Here is a 22381-nt window from a genome sequence, read left to right as displayed (position 1 = left end):
TTACACAGTAACTGGACCCACTTCCCACGACCGGATAACCACGATCTCTACTACTTCTTGAGCTTGCGTTGGTTTTTCCCTTGAAGAGGAAAGGGTGATGCGGCAAAGTAGAGATAAGTACTTCCCTCAGTGTGAGAACCAAGGTATCAATCCAGTAGGAGTATCAAGATGAGGCACCAATGAACCTGCGCAAAAGCAAACAAACTTGCACCCAATGCGATAAAGGGGTTGTCAATCCCTTCACGATTACTTGCAAGGTGAGATCTGAAGGTGATAAAAGGTAAAAATAAATAAAAGTGCAACAAAGTATTTTTGTAGATCTGAATATATGATGTGTAAAATAGACCCGGGGGCCATAGTGTTCACTAGAGGCTTCTCTCATGATAGCAAGTATTACGGTGGTGAACGAATTACTGTCGAGCAATTGATAGAATCGCGAAAAGTCATGATGATATCTAAGGCAATGATCATACATATAGGCATCACGTCCGAGACAAGTAGACCGATACTTTCTGCATCTACTACTATTACTCCACACATCGACCGCTACCCAGCATGCATCTAGTGTATTAAGTTCATAACAAACGGAGTAACGCCTTAAGCAAGATGACATGATGTAGAGGGATAAATTCATGCAATATGATATAAACCCCATCTTTTTACCCTTGATGGCAACAACACGATGCGTGCCTCGCTACCCCTTCTGTCACTAGGTGAGGACACCGCATGGTATGAACCCAAAACCAAGAACTTCTCCCATTGCAAGAATTATAGATCAAGTTGGCCAAACGAAACCCAAAACTCGAAGAGAATTACAAGGATACAAAATCATGCATATAAGAAATCAGAGGAGACTCAAATAATATTCATAGATAATCTGATCATAAATCCACAATTCATCGGATCTCGACAAACACACCGCAAAAGAAAGTTACATCGGATAGATCTCCATGAAGATCATCTAGAACTTTGTATTGAAGATCCAAGAGAGAGAAGAAGCCATCTAGCTAATAGCTATGGACCCAAAGGTCTATGGTGAACTACTCACGCATCATCGGAGAGGCAATGGTGTTGATGAAGAAGCCCTCCGTGTCCGAATCCCCCTCCGGCAGGGCACTAGAACAGTCCCCAGATGGGATCTTGTGGAGACAGAAGCTTGCGGCGGCGGAAAATTATTTTCATGGCTCTCCTCTTTGGTTTCGGGATTTTAGAGAATTTATAGGCGAAAGAGGTAGGGCGGAGGAGCCACGGGGGGCCCACGAGCCTGATAGGCGCCCCCCTAGGGTGCGCCTAGGGGGGTCGTGACCGGCCCCAAGACTTCCTGCCTTGGTTCTCAAGTCCTCTGCGTATCTTCTGTTATGGAAAAAATCATCCCGGAGGTTTTATTCTGTTTGGACTCCGTTTAATATTCTTTTCTGAAAAAGGTCAAAAACACGAAAAAAACAGAAACTGGCACTAGGCACTGAGTTAATAGGTTAGTCCCGAAAATGATATAAAATGGCATATAAATGCATATAAGACATCCCAAGTTGATAATATAATAGCATGAAACCATCAAAAATTATAGATACTTTGGAGACGTATCAAGCATCCCCAAGCTTAACTCCTGCTCGTCCTCGAGTAGGGAAGTGATAAAGTCCAAATTTTTGATGTGGAATGCTACCTAACATATTTGTTCTTTGTAACTTCTTTATTGTGGCATGAATGTTTAGATCCGTAAGATTCAAAACAATAGTTTACTATTGACATGAAAACAATAATACTTCAAGCATACTAGCAAAGTAATCATGAACTTTGAAATAACAAGGCCAAAGAATGTTATCCCTACAAAATCATATAGTCTAGCTATGCTCCATCATCCCCACACAACAAATTTAAATCATGCACAACCCCAGTATTGGCCAAGTAATTGTTTTCGCACTCTTACTTTCTCAAAGTTTTTCAACTCTCACGCAATACATGAGCGTGAACCATGGATATAGCACTATAGGTGGAATAGAGTGTGGTGGAGGTTGTGAGGAAAAAAGGAGGAGATGGTCACATTGACTCGGCATATCAATGGGCTATGGCGATTTCAATAGATATAAATCTGAATGAGTAGGGATTGCCATGCAACGGATGCACTAGAGCTATAACTCCGTGAAAGCTCAAAAAGAAAACTAGTGGGTATGCACCCAACTTGCTTGCTCACGAAGACCTAGGGCAATTTTGAGGAAGCCCATCATTGGAATATACAAGCAAAGTTATATAATGAAAATTCCCACTAGTATATGAAAGTGAAAAAACAAGAGACTCTCTATTATGAAGAACATGGTGCTATTTTGAAGCACAAGTGTGGAAAAAGATAGTAGCATTGTCCCTTCTCTCTTTTTCTCTCATAATGTTTTTTTGGGCTCTTTGGCCTCTTTTTTTTGGTGGGCATCTTTCGCCTCTTTTTTTCCTCACATGGGACAATGCTCTAATAATGATGATCATCACACTTTCATTTACTTACAACTCAATACTTAGAACAATAATGACTCTATATGAAATGCCTCCGGCAGTGTACTGGGATGTGCAACGATCTAGCTTAGTGTATGACGTTGAAACATCTTGCTAGCTATCTTACGATCATGCAATGGCAAAATGAAAATGATGGCACATGTCATGAGACGGAATGGTGGAAGTTGCATGTCAATATATCTCGGAATGGCTATGAAAATGCCATAATAGGTAGGTATGGTGGCTGTTTTGAGGAAGGTATATGGTGGGTTTGTGCACCGGCGAAAGTTGCGTGGCACTAGAGAGGCTAGCAATGGTGGAAGGTGAGAGTGCATCTATACCATGGACTCACATTAGTCATGAAGAACTCATATACTCATTGCGAAAGTTTTATTAGTAATCGAAACAAAGTGCTAAACGCATACTCCTAGGGGAAGGGTTGGTAGGTGTTAACCATCGCGCGATCCCGACCGCCACACAAAGGATGACAATCAATAAATCAATTATTCTCCGACTTCCTAACATAGCGGTTCACCATACGTGCATGCTACGGGAATCACTAACCTCAAAACAAGTATTTTTAGATTCACAACACCCTACTAACATAACTCTAATATTACCATATCCATATCTCAAAACTAATTGTGAGGAATCAAACTTCTCTTACTAATCAATGCACTTGAATATGAAAGTTTTTATTATATCCTCTTTGGATGCCTATCATATTTAGGACTAATTTCATAACACACACCAATTACCAAGTTACTTAGAGAGAGCACTCTCAAAATGATATAAGTGAAGATCGAGAGTTTTTATTTCTACAAAATATGACATCGCTGTGATCTAAAAAGATTTAAGTGAAGCACTAGAGAAAAGTTATCTATCTCAAAAGATATAAGTGAAGCTCATGGGAGCTAAATTGCCTAGCTCAAAACATATAAGTGAAGCTCATGGGAGCTAAATTGCCTAGCTCAAAAGATATAAGTGAAGCTCATTGAGTACTCTAAAAAATTCACGATGAGTGCATGTCCCTCTAAAAAAGGTGTGCAACAAGGATGATTGTGACAAAATAAAAAATAAAAGACTCCTATAATACACGACGCTCCAAGCAAAACACATATGATGTGGTGATAAAAATATAGCTCCAAGTAACGTTACCGATGGATTGAAGACGAAAGAGGGGATGCCTTCCCAGGGCATCCCCAAGCTTAGGATTTTTGGTGTCCTTGAATTTGGTTTGGGATGACTTGCGCATCCCCAAGCTTAAGCTCTTTACACTCTTTATTCCATTGTCCATAGGAACATTACCCAAAACATGAAAACTTCACAACACAAAACTTAAACAAAAACTCGTGATATCATTAGCATCAGAAAACAAACTACCAACTTTTTTAGGTACTGTAGTAAACATGATTTCCACTTAGATTGATGTTAAATTACTGTATTATTACTTTTCCATGGCTCGTACCCCCGATACTAACCATAGTTTCATCAAAATAAGCAATCAACACAACAAAAACAGAATCTGTCAAAAACATAACAATATGTAGCAATCTGTATATTTCGTATAGCTTTGGTATCCCAAAAATTCTGAAAACTTATGACAATTAGGGGAATTTGCATATCAATCATAAGCAAAACAAATCAACTCAAAATATCTTTCTGGATAGAAATTAAAAATAATTTCGTGAGCACAAAGTTTCTGTCTTTTTTCAGCATGATTAAACAACTATCACCAGAACTAATCATAAAGGTTCTACTTGGCACAAACACTAATTAAAACATAAAAACACAATCGTAACAGAATTATGATGGTGTGGACTCAACAAAACAGAAAGTGAAAAGAAAAAATAAATTTATTCATTGGGTTGCCTCCCAACAAGTGCTATCGTTTAACGCCCTTTAGCTAGGCATAAGGCGATAGAATCAAGTATCGTCATCTTTAGTGCTCAAACCATAAGTAGCTCTCATCATGGATTCATAAGGAAATCTTTTTTTTTCTAGGAAAGTGTTCCATGCCCTTCTTTAATAGAAATTGAAATTTAATATTCCCTTCCTTCATATCAATAACATGACCAATAGTCCTAAGGAAAGGTCTACCAAGAATGATGGGACATGTCGGATTGCAATCAATATCAAGAACAATGAAATCTACGGGAACATAGTTCCTATTTGCAATAATAAGAACATCATTGATCCTTCCCATAGGTTTCTTAATAGTAGAATCAGCAAGATGCAAATTAAGAGAGCACTCATCAATCTCATTGAAGCCTAGAACATCACATAAAGATTTTGGAATTGCGGAAACACTAGCACCCAAATCACACAAAGCATGGCATTCACAATTTTTAATCTTGATTTTTATAGTAGGTTCCCACTCATCATGTAGTTTTCTAGGAATAGATATTTCCAACTCAAGTTTCTCTTCAAGAGATTTCATGTGACAGCCCGATGCCGACGTTCCAGAAGATTCCCTTTCCTTTCCGTTTTCGTCGTGTGTCTGTTTTATTTTGTCGCATCATCATCGCATCATTCGCATCATCTCCATTGCATCGGCATCTCCGTTGCCGCCAGTTTTCAAAATTTGCATCCGTTGTTAGTTGCCGGTTTGCGTCGTCGTCCGTTCTGAGCCCGACTGCACTCGCACGCGCCTGCGGCACCGTCGAAACCCTGTTTTTAAAGTGCGTTTAAAACTTTCTCTGATCAAGGTGAAACTTGGCACGCGGTCGCGATTAGATATAGCTCGCCTGTCGAATTTCGTCGCGATCGGAGACCGTCTCGTACCCGAACGGTCGACCGTAGCGGCACCGTATTCGGTGTACCGTCGGACGTATGTCGGTGTTTTTAAAATTCGTTGCCGCGCCGCCCGTTCTCCCTCTCATCTCCGGTAAACCACCCTACACGGCCGCGTACCCATACCCGCGTTCGGAATCGTCCGAATCCGACCGCACGGTTGGATCCGGAACGAAATTCCGGCTAACCTAGCCCCCCTCCCCCCCCCCGTTTGTCTATATAAAGACGCCCAAGCATTTATTTCAGCCCCCCCCCTCTCTCTCGGCCTCGAAAACCGTGCCAACCCTAGCCTCCCGCACCCTCTCTCTCCTCCCCTCGGTTCCCCAGCCGCCGCGGGCCCGCCGAGCCCAGATCGGGCCCGGGCAGGCCCATCCGCCGCCGCCGCCTACCCGTGCAGCAGCAAGCCGAGCTCCTCCGTGCCTCCCGTGGCGCCCCGCCGTTCCCGTCGCCTGAGCAGGAGATGGCCCTCTCGCCCCTCGCCGGAGGTTGCCGCTGCCCTTGCCGGAGGTCACCGCCGCCCGTGCCAGGCCGCAGCCGAATCGCTGGCCTCCCAGCGCCCTTCGACCTGGCCGGAGTGCAGCACCTCGCCAGAGCCCTGCAGATTCGCCAGCAACCGCCAGCGCCCAGCCCCGGCCGCCCCGCGTCGCCCCACGGCCTCGAGCCTTCGCCGTTCGCCGGTGTCCCGTCGGGCCCTGTGCCGCGCCAGCCACCGGAGTGCGCCGCCCCAGCTCCTTTCCCCCGCGATCCCGATCCGGATCGGGGAAGCGGTTGGTGGCGAGCGTGCTCGCGTCGCCCCGCCTGGGCCTGTGCCGCCGCGTGGGCCAGCGCCAGGTGGGCCGGCCTACCGCCCCATCTGTTCCACCTCTCCATCAGCCGGCCCACCGCCCCACCTCCGTTATGGGCTGAGCCCATCAGGTGACTAGCCCCCCACTGCACCTCTATTGTACGCCTAGTGTGTTGTCTAGTTTTTCACGTCCGTGTACTGTAGGCCCAATAGTTAGAGTCGGCCCAATAGTATTTTAGGATTTATTACGAATTCAGTTATTTTTTTTCACGAGTTAGACGTATTTTAAAACGCTTGTATCTTTACAACCGTTAGTCGGTCCGCAACGTATTATATATGTAAAACGTGTAGTTTCTCGCGTAGAACCCGATTATAAGACTTGCATTTTTATTTGACATACTTTTACGTGCCGAATGCCTAGTTAACGTGTTGTCCTATTTTGTTTCGTCCCGTTTTTTTTTCTTGCGGTCCGTATTGCTCGAGTGCCTTAGATAAAATGCCTATGTTTTAGGGACTATTTATCCATGTATTTTAGACCAGTCATTTGTATTTTTTGCGTGTATGGATTGCCGGTAGTTTATTTTCCCGTATATAGGTTATTTTTCTCGCATTAATGTGTGGCATTATTTTGTGTTGCAAACCCCACATATTTTATATGTTTCCGGGGTAGAAAAATCCCATGTGTGGCATTATTTTAGTTTTAGTTTTTGAGGAAGTTAGTTCGCGCGATATTTTGCTATGTTGCCATTTTGATTGATTCGTAGGATTTATTCCGTGCCTCGTTTGAATTAGTTGTCAACTAGGGAGTTGTTCTTGGATGTTTTGTCTAGCCCCTGGTATTTTCGGTTGCAATAGAAATGCATGTTTAGGTGTGTTTTGATAGCCCTCAAGTTGCTAGAAATAGTGCTGATTTGGAGGAGCTGAAATATTTCTAAGTCTGGAATCTGTTATTATTTTGTTGTTGTCTTGTCTTGCTTGCATCTTGTGATCTGTAGCTCTTTTGAGGTTGGTCCAATGGAGTTAGTTGTACCCCTTATGTTTCTATAGCATGATGTTAAGTTTCATGTCATTTGGAGTCCTTTAGCTAAAGGTTTTGCTGCTGTCAATATTGCTTCAGATCGAAAACTGCACTTTCATGAGGTGTAATTTTCACTAAGTCTGAAATAGTGCGTGAGATGCCATTTTGTGTCTTCTTTTCCTAGTGCTCCTTGCTGCCATGCTAGTTGTTGTTAGTTGTTTGTAGTAGTGCTTCTTGCCCTCTTTCATGCCATGCCTTGCTTGAGTTTATCGGAGTTGTGTAGCTCGTAGTTCTGGGGTGTAGAAACTGCTATGTGGCTGATTTTGGCAGCTTGTAGTCATTTCTTGTTTTGCTCGTAGTGGTTGAACCGTAGCTCCGATTTGATCGTGTCCTACATGAAACTTGCTTAGAATCTCGTGTAGTTTCATTTTCTCTTGTTGTGTGTATGTATTGAAGTGCTCGTAGCCGTCGTTGCACACATTTTTGCATTCATGCCATCATATCTTGCGGTGCTTGTATCTTTTGAACCGTAGCTCCGTTGGAGATGTTCTTTATGTGTAGATTGCTTGCCTTGACGCGTAGAATCACGAGAACATATTTGTTTTGCTGTTTAACAACTAAATAAATGCATTAGTTCAGATCTGGACAGAATTGTAAATTAACATGTGAGGTCGTCTCGGAGATGCTATATGTCGTTTCCGACCTCATTTAAAATGTCTAGATAGGTAGTTTAATTTCCGCTTCACCTCTTGCATGTTTGACAACATTAATATTGCCGTGTACCTAATCGGGATAAAACTAAATAAATAGACGTGGAGTATCGTCAATATGCAACTCGTTGCATATTGAACTTCACTTAATGTGTAGAGTTTGATTGTGTGAATTGTCATGCCGTGACTTGCATATATTCAGCTGCTCATGCATCATATGTGTTGTGCATCGTGTGGTGAATTTCGTGTGTTGATTTATGTTTCCGGTTTCCCCCGTCTCGATAGAGTTCCGCAAGCGTGTCGGATGTGAGGACCCGTTCGACTACGTCGGTTCGTCTGCTTCATGGAGGCATTCTTCTTCCAAGCGGGATCTCAGGCAAGATGATCATTTCCCCATATACCACTACTATCATTGCCATGCTAGTTATTTCGATGCTATCGATTATGTCTCGTTGCCTACCACTTGTTAAATATCATCCTGTCAACAATGCCATGTTAACCTTCAACCTGTTTGACCTAGCAAACCACTAATTGTCTATGTTACTGCTTGCTTAACCTTGTTGTTAGCGTTGCTAGTTGCAGGTGCTTTGCTTCCATGTGAAAGCATGGGTTCCTTGTTATATCCCCATAATAAATGCTATTTAATTTAATGCACCTATATACTTGGTAAATGGTGGAAGGCTCGGCCTTTCTAGCCTGGTGTTTTGTTCCATTTTTGCCCCTTAGTTTTCGGCTACCGGTGTTACGTTCCATAAATGAGCTCTCCTAACACGATCGGGGTTGTTATGGGGACCCCCTTGATAATTCGTTTTAGATTAAAGCTGGTCTGGCAAGGCCCAACATTGGTACTACATTTGCCTAATCACCTAATAAAATTGCATGGGGACCTGCCGGCACCCGCGGACTATTTTAATCAACCCCCGGGCCAGTGCTCCTCATGAGTGTTGGTCCAAAAGAGAGCAGCTTATTAACGCTACCCGGGGCAACTCGGTGTTTGGCGTGGTAACCATCGCTCATCTGTCGTGTCCTGAGAACGAGGTACGCGACTCCTATCAGGATCGTCGACACGTCGGGCGGCCTTGCTGGATTAGTTTTACCTTTGACGAGATATCTTGTGCATCGGGATTCCGGTGATGCTTTGGGTAATCTCAGAGTTGAGGTTTTCCACTAGGGAATCCGACGTGATCGCGAGCTTCGTGATTGAGGATTTCTATGCGGCTTGTGGTAATTTGTGATGGACTAGTTGGAGCACCCCTGCAGGGTTAAATCTTTTCGGAAAGCCGTGCCCGCGGTTATGTGGCAACGTGGATACTTTGTTTAACACTGGTTCTAGATAACTTGAAGTTAATTTAATTAAAACATGCCAACTATGTGCGTAACCGTCACTGTCTCTTTCGTGAGTTCCTTCTCCGATCGAGGACACGGTGGGGTTATGCCTGACGTAGGTAGGTGTTCAGGATCATTCATTTGATCATTAGTAGTTCACGTCCGTTATGCGTAGATCTTCCCCCTCTTATTTCTTGTACTCGTAAGTTTAGCCACCAATTATCTGCTTAGCCGCTGCTGCAACCTCACCACTTAACCATGCCTTACCCATTAAGCTTTGCTAGTCTTGATACCTTTGGAAATGAGATTGCTGAGTCCCCTGTGGCTCACAGACTACTACAACACCAGTTGCAGGTACAGGTAAAGGTTACTTGACGCGAGCGCGTTGATTGTTCATTTGGAGCTTCTTCTTCTTCTTCTTCTTCTTCATCGATCCAGGATGGGTTCCAGGCCGGCAGCCTGGGATAGCAAGGATGGACGTCGTTCTTCTTTTGTCGTTTGTTTTCGTCCGTAGACGGACCCTGCTCTTACTCTTGATGATTATGTAATGTACTGATGTGACTCTGATGTAGCTTGTGGCGAGTGTAAGCCAACTCTGTATATATATCTCTTCTTTTCAGTACATGTACTTGTAACGATATCCATTCTTGCGACACGACGAGATGCGCTTCTATCCCTGACGAGGCCTTCGTGCCAAATTGAGGATAGGGTCGCATCTTGGGCGTGACAAGTTGGTAACAGAGCAAGGACCGACCTAGGAGCCCCCTTGATTGATCGAACTTGGCCGAGTCGAGTCTAGTGAAAAACTATTTGAGTCTTAGTTATATATCGGAGAGTAGGGTTCTTTTTTCGCCTCTTCTATGCTCTGGTGAGGAATCTTGATGTAATAATTTACTCTACTCCTCTTCCCACTCAAAAAAAATTAGGATCACGCGGATATTCTTGGAATCTATATGATGCCGATGTGACGGAGTTCTGTCTTGGTGCCTCCTGTCTGACTTGATTTTCTTCCGGGGAGTTGAGCTCCAGGGGATTCTTGAGCGCATCGTTATCATTCAGATTTCTTAGTATCTCAGAACGAAGGATGTTCGTAATTGCTTCAATACTTGTAGTGGCGAGATAACCCCGATGTCCCCAGTACTGGTGCAGATTGTTCGGGAGTACTGCCATACTTTGTATCGTTGTGATCATGAGGGTCTGTTGTAGATGAAGGTCCGAGATTCTGGTTGTGTGTTGACGGATGTGATACAAGTGACGGGTTAGTATAGGAGTTGTGTGATTATTACTCCTTGTATCCGTGTACGAGATTGCATGACCAGACATTTCGGGAATTCATAGGTGGGAATTCAAGTAGTTGCTTATAGGACAATCTTCCAACAAATGCATGATGTTAGGTTGGGGTTCGACATCTAGTGGATTCGTTTGTTCACGGTCGACTTACAGCGGTACACGTTTTATCTTAAAGAGTCCTTGTAGCTTGCTACGACTCGGGGACGCTTCGTATGTCGGGTGCACTGCCTTGCACTTGATGGCTACTGTAAAATCGAGCCCGTGCGATCCTGTCCATGAAAATATCGGACGAAATCTTTCTCATGAGTTTGTTCTGGCTAATCGCAAGCCTCACCCTTTGTTTTGTTGAATGTGGTAATTCGTGTTGCTTCGATGTCAAGTGGTGATTTCAGATCTTTCCTAAGAGGTGTTCTCATATTGTTATGTGAGAATGCAAATTCTTTTGTTCGTTCAATTGTCTCATCAATTTTGTCAACCGGAGTCATCGTATCAATTCCATTCAACCGGTGTGCTTCTCTGCAACTGAATTCAATCGTCTTCAGTTGTTCAGATCTTTCTCTCATTTTATTCCGAAGTTTATCTCATCTGTCCCAAGTTGTCTTTTGTTTTCCCCGCCCTCCCACCCTTTTTCTTCGGTGATTGGATTTCATTCAAGCGCATTCATTTCATTGTGCTTCCGCTATCTCTTCTTCCTTTCGTAGCCGGTGATTCATTGTGATGATTCTCGGGAGCGTCGTGTTCATCTTTATTCATTCTCGTCATCTTTTCCGGTGAATTTAATTCAGTTGTCCGTGTTCATCATTTCCTTTTCATCCTTGTAATTTGTTCCTATGTTGGGGATTGTTATGAGCCTATCTTGCTATTCATTTCTCTTTTTCCTATCCGGAGTGCTGAAGATATCTGTGAGTTTCGAGTTTTCAATTCTTTTAGTTATTTCGAGGTTCTCAACCTCATCTAGTTTTCATTTGTACCGGTGCAATATCCCTCTTTCTAGCAATCTTTTCAACGGTGGTTTCTTTGAGTGGGCCCATAACCCACAGGTTTTTCCGAGGATCTTATATGTCTCTTCTAATCTTTCCGGAGATCTTTAATTCTTTTCAATTATGACGTAAGTATGAATTTCATCAGTCATATCCCTTCTTCAAGATCTATTTCAATTAATTCATTCTTTGGGATCAACCTTGCATTCTTATTTATTCCGGAGTGTCTCATTAATTCTTGGTGGTGTTCTCCTCCTCATTCTTAGCTTGCTATCCGAAGGAGTGGTTCTCTCAATCTTGGTTCATTCTCTTGGATATTCATCATTTCAGCTTTGTGCCATCATCTTAATTGTTCCACTCATGAGAATCCATTTCTCGCTATCCGGTGGTTTTCTGAGTTGTTTTCATTCTCGATCCTCCGAAGGCCATCATTTCAGAAGACTTCTTCGTTCTCAGCTTGCAGCTTTCGTTCTCTAATTCTTCTCAATTGTTGTCTCTTCGTTCGTCTCTCAATTATTCGGGTGCCTTGTTCTAGTTTTCTCTCAGGTGGCTCATGATCTCTTCATTCTCATGTATGTCCATTAATTCTTGGTTTTCCCATTCAATTGTGAATTCTTACCGGTGCTTCCTTCAATCATGCCTCAAGTGGTTCTTATCTCTCTGCTAGAATAAGTGGTATGCTAAATCTGTTGCTTGTCATCAATTAAACTTGATGAAGGATAAGCATAACTTAATTCTTATTCTTGTTCTTCCTTCTTCCAAGAGATTTCAATTCTTCTTCCGGAGTGGCTCATGGGTTCAATTCTTTTCTCGCGTGCTTATCTTTTTTCCGGAGTTCCAAGTTTTCTCAAGTATCTCTTTGTGAGACTTCATCTAAATCTTGGCAAGGTCATAATCTTATTCTTTTCTACCTTCATATATGTGCATCGTTCACTTGTATACGGAGGTCCTTCATGGTGGTTCATCAAGGTTTCAATCAATTCTCAAGTGTTCTTCAAGTTTCTTGTTGCAGAACCTCAAGTATTCTTGCTCTTCCATTTTCAGTGCATTTGTTCTTCCGTTATCTTTTGAGGTGGTATTATAGCATTCTTGTTAGTGTAGGAGCCTCGAAGAGTTTTCCTTTCAAGAATGAGTTAATTAAATCCATCGATTCTATGATCGTGAGGTATTTGCAACCCATGATTTCTTCATTGAGCTATCTTGGTTTGGATTTCACCTAAAGCTTTTTCTATGGATTGTTGCTATCATGGTGCTTGTCTTTAATCCAAGTTCTCAATGTATCCTCTTCGTGTAAGAATTGTTCATATCTTGTTTCTCCCAATCAGTCCTTGTTTCTGTTAGTGGCTGGTTGTCACTTCATTAGTTTGAAAAGGTTTCCATAAGCCCACTACTACTTGTTCGTTTCGTTGTTGTTTTTCCAACAACTTTGTTCAATTATTCTTGCAAGGATGCTTGCCAAGTTCATCGGAGTTAGTAGTTGTCATTCTTTCTTCATTCTCTTCTTCCGTATGAGCTAGTTCCTATTCTATTGTTCCGGAGGCATTGTGATGTTGCTCTTGTTGGAATTATGCCCTAGAGGCAATAATAAATATGGTTATTATTATAATTCCTGTATCAAGATAATAGTTTATTGTCCATGCTATAATTGTATTGAATGAAGACTCATTTACATGTGTGGATACATAGACAAAACACCGTCCCTAGCATGCCTCTAATTGGCTAGCCATTTGGTCAATGATAGTCAGTGTCTTCTGATTATGAACAAGGTGTTGTTGCTTGATAACTGGATCACGTCATTGGGAGAATCACGTGATGGACTAGAACCAAACTAATAGACGTAGCATGTTGATCGTGTCATTTTGTTGCTACTGTTTTCTGCGTGTCAATTATTTATTCCTATGACCATGAGATCATATAACTCACTGACACCGGAGGAATGCTTTGTGTGTATCAAACGTCGCAACGTAACTGGGTGACTATAAAGATGCTCTACAGGTATCTCCGAAGGTGTTAGTTGAGTTAGTATGGGTCAAGACTGGGATTTGTCACTCCGTGTGACGGAGAGGTATCTCGGGGCCCACTCGGTAATACAACATCACACACAAGCCTTGCAAGCAATGTAACTTAGTGTAAGTTGCGGGATCTTGTATTACGGAACGAGTAAAGGGACTTGCCAATAAACGAGATTGAAATAGGTATGCGGATGCTGACGATCGGATCTCGGGCAAGTAACATACCGAAGGACAAAGGGAATGACATACGGGATTATACGAATCCTTGGCACTGAGGTTCAAACGATAAGATCTTCGTAGAATATGTAGGATCCAATATGGGCATCTAGGTCCCGCTATTGGATATTGACCGAGGAGTCTCTCGGGTCATGTCTACATAGTTCTCGAACCCGCAGGGTCTGCACACTTAAGGTTCGACGTTGTTTTATGTGTATTTGAGTTATATGGTTGGTTGCCGAATGTTGTTCGGAGTCTCGGATGAGATCACGGACGTCACGAGGGTTTCCGGAATGGTCCGGAAACAAAGATTGATATATAGGATGACCTCATTTGATTACCGGAAGGTTTTCGGAGTTACCGGGAATGTACCGGGAATAACGAATGGGTTCCGGGAGTTCACCGGGGGGGGCAACCCACCCCGGGGAAGCCCATAGGCCTTTGGGGAGACACACCAGCCCTTAGTGGGCTGGTGGGACAGCCCACAAGTGCCCTATGCGCCAAGGATAAGAAAATCAAGAGAGAAAGGAAAAAAAAGTAGGAGGTGGGAAGGAAGGGGGACTCCCTCCCACCAAACCTAGTCCAACTCGGTTTGGGGGGGGAGAGTCCTCCCCCTTGGACTCGGCCGACCCCCTTGGGGCTCCTTGAGCCCCAAGGCAAGGCCCCCTCCCTCCCACCTATATATACGGAGGTTTTAGGGCTGATTTGAGACGACTTTTCCACGGCAGCCCGACCACATACCTCCACGGTTTTTCCTCTAGATCGCGTTTCTGCGGAGCTCGGGCGGAGCCCTGCTGAGACAAGGTCATCACCAACCTCCGGAGCGCCGTCACGCTGCCGGAGAACTCTTCTACCTCTCCGTCTCTCTTGCTGGATCAAGAAGGCCGAGATCATCGTCGAGATGTACGTGTGCTGAACGCGGAGGTGCCGTCCGTTCGATACTAGATCGTGGGACTGATCGCGGGATTATTCGCGCGGCGGATCGAGGGACGTGAGGACGTTCCACTACATCAACCGCGTTCTCTAACGCTTCTGCTGTACGGTCTACAAGGGTACGTAGATCACTCATCCCCTCTCGTAGATGGACATCACCATGATAGGTCTTCGTGCGCGTAGGAAAATTTTTGTTTCCCATGCGACGTTCCCCAACAGTGGCATCATGAGCTAGGTTCATGCGTAGATGTCTTCTCGAGTAGAACACAAAAGTTTTTGTGGGCGGTGATGTGCGTTTTGCTGCCCTCCTTAGTCTTTTCTTGATTCCGCGGTATTGTTGGATTGAAGCGGCTTGGACCGACATTACTCGTACGCTTACGAGAGACTGGTTTCATCGTTACGAGTAACCCCCTTTGCTCAAACATGACTGGCAAGTGTCGGTTTCTCCAACTTTAGTTGAATCGGATTTGACCTAGGAGGTCCTTGGATGAGGTTAAATAGCAACTCATATATCTCCGTTGTGGTGTTTGCGTAAGTAAGATGCGATCCTACTAGATACCCTTGGTCACCACGTAAAACATGCAACAACAAAATTAGAGGACGTCTAACTTGTTTTTGCAGGGTATGATTGTGATGTGATATGGCCAACGATGTGATGTGATATATTGGATGTATGAGATGATCATGTTGTAATAGAAATATCGACTTGCACGTCGATGGTACGGCAACCGGCAGGAGCCATAGGGTTGTCTTTATACTAACGTTTGTGCTTGCAGATGCGTTTACTATTTTGCTAGGATGTAGCTTTAGTAGTAATAGCATAAGTAGCACGACAACCCCGATGGCAACACGTTGATGGATGATCATGGTGTGGCGCCGGTGACAAGAAGATCGTGCCGGTGCTTTGGTGATGGAGATCAAGAAGCACGTGGTGATGGCCATATCATGTCACTTATGAATTGCATGTGATGTTAATCCTTTTATGCACCTTATTTTGCTTAGAACGACGGTAGCATTATGAGGTGATCTCTCACTAAAATTTCAAGATGAAATTGTGTTCTCCCCGACTGTGCACCGTTGCTACAGTTCGTCGTTTCGAGACACCACGTGATGATCGGGTGTGATAGACTCAACGTTCACATACAACGGGTGCAAAACAGTTGCGCACGCGGAACACTCGGGTTAAGCTTGACGAGCCTAGCATGTGCAGACATGGCCTCGGAACACATGAGACCGAAAGGTCGATCGTGAATCATATAGTTGATATGATTAGCATAGGGATGCTTACCACTGAAACTATACCCAACTCACGTGATGATCGGACTTGGGATAGTGTAAGTGGATCATGAACCACTCAAATGACTAGAGAGATGTACTTTTTGAGTGGGAGTTTAGCATATAATTTGATTAAGTTGAACTCTAATTATCTTGAACATAGTCTAAGTCCACTTTGAATATATTTGTGTTGTAGATCATGGCTCACGCGACAGTCATCCTGAATTTTAATACGTTCCTAGAGAAAGCTAAGTTGAAAGATGATGGAAGCAATTTTGTAGACTGGGCTCGTAATCTTAAGCTAATCTTACAAGCTGGGAAGAAGGATTATGTCCTTAATGCTGCGCTAGGAGATGAACCACCCGCTACGGCTGATCAGGATGTTAAGAACGCTTGGTTAGCACGTAAGGAGGACTACTCAATAGTTCAATGTGCAGTCTTGTATGGCTTAGAACCGGGACTTCAACGTCGCTTTGAGCGTCATGGAGCATTTGAGATGTTCCAGGAGTTGGAGTTTATATTTCAGAAGAACGCCCGGATCGAGAGGTATGAGACCTCCGATAAATTCTATGCTTGCAAGATGGAGGAAGACTCGTCTGTCAGTGAACATGTGCTCAAAATGTCTGGGTACTCAAACCGTCTAGCTGAACTGGGGATTGAACTCCCGCAAGAAGCTATCACTGACAGAATCCTTAAATCACTGCCGCCAAGCTACAAAGGCTTTGTGTTGAACTACAACATGCAAGGGATGAACAAGTCTCCCGGCGAGTTGTTTGCGATGTTCAAAGTCGCAGAGTCTGAACTCCGTAAAGAGCATCAAGTGTTGATGGTGAATAAGACCACTAGTTTCAAGAGAAACGGCAAAGGCAAGAAGGGCAATTCGAAGAAGAGCGGCAAGCCTGTTGCCAATCCGCCGAAGAAACCCAAAGCTGGACCTAAGCCTGAAACAGAGTGTTTCTATTGCAAGGGTATGGGTCACTGGAAGCGCAATTGCCCCAAGTATCTGGCAGATAAGAAGACGGGCAAAGAAAAATCAGGTATATTTGATATACATGTTATTGATGTGTACTTAACCGGCTCTCGTAGTAGTGCCTGGGTATTCGATACCGGTTCTGTTGCTCATATTTGCAACTCGAAGCAGGAACTGCGGAATAGACGAAGGCTGGCGAAAGACGAAGTGACGATGCGCGTAGGAAATGGTTCCAAGGTTGATGCAATCGCCGTCGGCACAGTGTCACTTCAGCTACCATCGGGATTAGTGATGAACCTAAATCATTGTTATTTAGTGACTGCGTTGAGCATGAACATTATATCTGGATCTTGTTTATTGCGAGACGGTTACTCTTTTAAGTCTGAGAATAATGGTTGTTCTATTTCTATGAGTAACATCTTTTATGGTCATGCACCGAATGTGAGAGGATTGTTCATATTGAATCTTGATAGCGATACGCATATACATAACATTGAGACCAAAAGAGTTAGAGTAAACAATGATAGCGCCATATTTTTGTGGCACTGCCGCTTGGGTCATATTGGTGTAAAGCGCATGAAGAAACTCCATGCTGATGGACTTTTGGAGTCACTTGACTTTGATTCACTTGACACGTGCGAACCATGCCTCATGGGCAAGATGACTAAGACTCCGTTCTCCGGAACAATGGAGCGTGCAAGTGACTTATTGGAAATCATACATACCGATGTGTGTGGTCCAATGAGCGTGGAGGCACGCGGCGGATATCGTTATTTTCTCACCTTCACTGACGATTTAAGTAGATATGGTTATGTCTACTTGATGAAGCACAAGTCTGAAACATTTGAAAAAGTTCAAGCAATTTCAGAGTGAAGTGGAAAATCATCGTAACAAGAAGATCAAGTTCCTACGTTCTGATCGTGGGGGTGAATATCTGAGTTTCGAGTTTGGTGCTCACTTAAGACAATGTGGAATTGTTTCACAGTTAACACCGCCTGGAACACCACAGCGTAATGGTGTGTCCGAACGTCGTAATCGTACTTTGTTAGAGATGGTGCGATCTATGATGTCTCTTACTGATTTGCCGTTATCATTTTGGGGTTATGCATTAGAAACAGCTGCATTCACTTTAAATAGGGCACCATCAAAATCCGTTGAGACGACACCACACGAACTTGGTATGGCAAGAGGCCAAAGTTGTCGTTTCTTAAAGTTTGGGGATGTGATGCTTATGTCAAAAAGCTTCAGCCTGAAAAGCTGGAACCCAAAGCGGAAAAATGCGTCTTCATAGGTTACCCAAAAGAGACAGTTGGGTACACCTTCTATCTCAAATCCGAGGGCAAAGTGTTTGTTACTAAGAACGGAGCTTTTCTCGAGAAAGAGTTTCTCTCGAGAGAATTGAGTGGGAGGAAGATAGAACTTGACGAGGTTGTCGAACCTCTCATCCCTCTGGATGGTGGCGCAGGGCAAGGGGAAACCTCTGTCGTTGCGACGCTGGTTGAGGAAGAAGTTAATGATGATGATCATGAAACTCCAGTTCAAGTTTCTGTTGAACCACGCAGGTCGACGAGATCACGCGCTACTCCAGAGTGGTACGGTAATCCCGTCTTATCAATCATGTTGTTGGACAACAATGAACCTGCAAATTATGAAGAAGCAATGGTGGGCCCAGATTCCAACAAATGGCTAGAAGCCATGAAATCCGAGATAGGATCCATGTATGAGAACAAAGTGTGGACTTTGGAGATACTACCTGAGGGCCGCAAGGCTATTCAGAATAAATGGATCTTTAAGAAGAAGACGGACGCTGACGGTAATGTGACCGTTTATAAAGCTCGACTTGTGGCAAAGGGTTTTTCGCAAGTTCCAGGAGTTGACTACGATGAGAATTTCTCACCCGTAGCGATGCTTAAGTCCGTCAGAATCATGTTAGCAATAGCTGCATTTTTCGATTATGAAATCTGGCAGATGGATGTCAAAACGGCGTTCCTTAACGGTTTCCTTAAGGAGGAGTTGTATATGATGCAACCCGAAGGTTTTGTCGATCCTAAGAATGCTAACAAGGTGTGCAAGCTCCAGCGATCCATTTATGGACTGGTGCAAGCATCTCGGAGTTGGAACAAACGCTTTGATGAGGTGATCAAAGCATTTGGGTTTATACAAGTGGTTGGAGAATCTTGTATTTACAAGAAAGTGAGTGGGAGCTCTGTGGCGTTTCTAATATTATATGTGGATGACATATTACTGATTGGAAACAACGTAGAGCTTTTGGAGAGCATAAAAGGTTACTTGAATAAAAGTTTCTCTATGAAGGACCTAGGAGAAGCTGCTTACATTCTAGGCATTAAGATCTATAGGGATAGATCAAAACGCCTGATAGGACTTTCACAAAGCACATACCTTGATAAAGTTTTGAAGAGGTTCAAAATGGAACAGTCCAAGAAAGGGTTCTTGCCAGTTTTACAAGGTACGAGATTGAGTAAGACTCAGTGCCCAGCAACTGATGAAGATGGAGAGCATATGCGCTCTGTCCCCTATGCTTCAGCCATAGGTTCTATCATGTATGCGATGCTCTGCACTAGACCGGATGTTAGCCTGGCCATAAGTATGGCAGGTGGGTTCCAGAGTAATCCAGGAGTGGATCACTGGACAGCGGTCAAGAATATCCTGAAGTACCTGAAAAGGACTAAGGAGATGTTTCTCGTGTATGGAGGTGACGAAGAGCTCGCCGTAAAAGGTTACATCAATGCAAGCTTTGACACAGATCCGGACGACTCTAAGTCGCAAACCGGATACGTATTTATTCTTAATGGGGGTGCAGTAAGCTGGTGCAGTTCCAAGCAAAGCGTCGTAGCAGATTCTACATGTGAAGCAGAGTACATGGCTGCCTCGGAGGCGGCTAAGGAGGGTGTCTGGATGAAGCAGTTCATGACGGATCTTGGAGTGGTGCCAAGTGCACTGGATCCAATAACCTTGTTCTGTGACAACACGGGTGCCATTGCCTTAGCAAAGGAACCACGGTTTCACAAGAAGACCAGACACATCAAACGACGCTTCAACCTCATCCGCGACTACGTCGAGGAAGAGGACGTAAATATATGCAAAGTGCACACGGGTCTGAATGTAGCAGACCCGCTGACTAAACCTCTTCCACGGCCAAAACATAATCGACACCAGAACTGTATGGGTGTTAGATTTATTACAATGTAATTCACATGGTGATGTGAGGGCTGGATTATTGACTCTAGTGCAAGTGGGAGACTGTTGGAATTATGCCCTAGAGGCAATAATAAATATGGTTATTATTATAATTCCTGTATCAAGATAATAGTTTATTGTCCATGCTATAATTGTATTGAATGAAGACTCATTTACATGTGTGGATACATAGACAAAACACCGTCCCTAGCATGCCTCTAGTTGGCTAGCCAGTTGGTCAATGATAGTCAGTGTCTTCTGATTATGAACAAGGTGTTGTTGCTTGATAACTGGATCACGTCATTGGGAGAATCACGTGATGGACTAGACCCAAACTAATAGACGTAGCATGTTGATCGTGTCATTTTGTTGCTACTGTTTTCTGCGTGTCAAGTATTTATTCCTATGACCATGAGATCATATAACTCACTGACACCGGAGGAATGCTTTGTGTGTATCAAACGTCGCAACGTAACTGGGTGACTATAAAGATGCTCTACAGGTATCTCCGAAGGTGTTAGTTGAGTTAGTATGGGTCAAGACTGGGATTTGTCACTCCGTGTGACGGAGAGGTATCTCGGGGCCCACTCGGTAATACAACATCACACACAAGCCTTGCAAGCAATGTAACTTAGTGTAAGTTGCGGGATCTTGTATTACGGAACGAGTAAAGAGACTTGCCGGTAAACGAGATTGAAATAGGTATGCGGATGCTGACGATCGAATCTCGGGCAAGTAACATACCGAAGGACAAAGGGAATGACATACGGGATTATACGAATCCTTGGCACTGAGGTTCAAACGATAAGATCTTCGTAGAATATGTAGGATCCAATATGGGCATCCAGGTCCCGCTATTGGATATTGACCGAGGAGTCTCTCGGGTCATGTCTACATAGTTCTCGAACCCGCAGGGTCTGCACACTTAAGGTTCGACGTTGTTTTATGTGTATTTGAGTTATATGGTTGGTTGCCGAATGTTGTCCGGAGTCCCGGATGAGATCACAGACGTCACGAGGGTTTCTGGAATGGTTCGGAAACGAAGATTGATATATAGGATGACCTCATTTGATTACCGGAAGGTTTTCGGAGTTACCGGGAATGTACCGGGAATGACGAATGGGTTCCGGGAGTTCACCGGGGGGGCAACCCACACCGGGGAAGCCCATAGGCCTTTGGGGAGACACACCAGCCCTTAGTGGGCTGGTGGGACAGCCCACAAGTGCCCTATGCGCCAAGGAGAAGAAAATCAAGAGAGAAAGGAAAAAAAAGGAGGAGGTGGGAAGGAAGGGGGACTCCCTCCCACCAAACCTAGTCCAACTCGGTTTGGGGGGGGAGAGTCCTCCCCCTTGGACTCGGCCGACCCCCTTGGGGCTCCTTGAGCCCCAAGGCAAGGCCCCCTCCCTCCCACCTATATATACGGAGGTTTTAGGGCTGATTTGAGACGACTTTTCCACGACAGCCCGACCACATACCTCCACGGTTTTTCCTCTAGATCGCGTTTCTGCGGAGCTCGGGCGGAGCCCTGCTGAGACAAGGTCATCACCAACCTCCGGAGCGCCGTCACGCTGCCGGAGAACTCTTCTACCTCTCCGTCTCTCTTGCTGGATCAATAAGGCCGAGATCATCGTCGAGATGTACGTGTGCTGAACGCGGAGGTGCCGTCCGTTCGGTACTAGATCGTGGGACTGATCGCGGGATTGTTCGCGGGGCGGATCGAGGGACGTGAGGACGTTCCACTACATCAACCGCGTTCTCTAACGCTTCTGCTGTACGGTCTACAAGGGTACGTAGATCACTCATCCCCTCTCGTAGATGGACATCACCATGATAGGTCTTCGTGCGCGTAGGAAATTTTTTGTTTCCCATGCGATGTTCCCCAACAGCTCTTTTGGGACTATCATGTTGTTCTATCAAGATCATGGTGTTCCCTTGCTCTATTTAGTTGTTAGTTATGAATATTGTCTATTTCTTCCATCTTATCGAATTTTTTGTCCAATTTTCCTACCGAAGTGCTGCCGAAATTTTTCGTGAATTCTTGCTTGTTTCTCATATCATTCCTCATCTCTTTGCAACCTTCAAGGATCGTTGGTTTGACTCGTTTGTCAAAGAAGCGACTAAGTTTTACCTCTGTTCTTTCTCATCCTCTTCCCCCTTTCATTCTTGGATCTCGGGGCGAGATCCTCTTGTAGTGTAGGAGAGTTGTGACAGCCCGATGCCGATGTTCCAGAAGATTCCCTTTCCTTTCCGTTTTCATCGTGTGTCTGTTTTATTTTGTCGCATCATCATCGCATCATCTGCATTGCATCGGCATCTCCGTTGCCGCCGGTTTTCAAATTTTGCATCCGTTGTTAGTTGTCGGTTCGCGTCGTCGTCCGTTCTGAGCCCGACCGCA

This window comes from Hordeum vulgare, chromosome 5H (assembly GCF_904849725.1).
Source record: "Hordeum vulgare subsp. vulgare chromosome 5H, MorexV3_pseudomolecules_assembly, whole genome shotgun sequence".
Lineage (NCBI taxonomy): Eukaryota > Viridiplantae > Streptophyta > Magnoliopsida > Poales > Poaceae > Hordeum > Hordeum vulgare.
This window is presented reverse-complemented; position numbering follows the sequence as displayed.